This window comes from Rousettus aegyptiacus, unplaced genomic scaffold (assembly GCF_014176215.1).
Source record: "Rousettus aegyptiacus isolate mRouAeg1 unplaced genomic scaffold, mRouAeg1.p scaffold_m13_p_12, whole genome shotgun sequence".
In the NCBI taxonomy this organism is placed as follows: domain Eukaryota; kingdom Metazoa; phylum Chordata; class Mammalia; order Chiroptera; family Pteropodidae; genus Rousettus; species Rousettus aegyptiacus.
The window spans coordinates 77313678-77314162 of NW_023416287.1; the positions used below are offsets into that span (position 1 = coordinate 77313678).

At 44.5% G+C, this 485-nt stretch overlaps 1 pseudogene; it reads left to right on the forward strand.

Moving 5' to 3' along the window:
* On the forward strand, positions 1-485 carry LOC107520840 (annotated as a pseudogene).

Below are 485 nucleotides of genomic sequence, written 5' to 3' on the forward strand. Positions count from 1 at the left end.
ATGCCCAGCATGGTCAACCCAACCATGTTCTTTGATATCACCATCAACAGTGAGCCTTTGGGCCATGCCTCCTTCGAGCTGTTTGCAGACCAAGTTCCAAAGACAGCAGTACAAGGAGAAAGGATTTGGGTATAAAGGTTCCTGTTTTAATAGAATTATTCTGGGATTTATGTGCCAGGGTGGTGACTTCACACATCATAATGGCATGGATGGCAAGTCCATCTACGGGGAGAAATTTGATGATGAGAATTTCATCCTGAAACATACAGGTCCTGGTATCTTGTCCATGGCAAGTGCCGGACCCAACACAAAAGGTTCCCAGCTTTTCATTTGCATTGCCAAAACTGAGTGGTTGGATGGCAAGCACGTGGTCTTTGGCAGGGTAAAAGAAGGCATGAATATTGTAGAGGGCATGGAGCACTTTGGTTCGAGAAATGGCAAAGATCAGTAAGATCATCATCATTACTGAATGTGGACAACTCTAA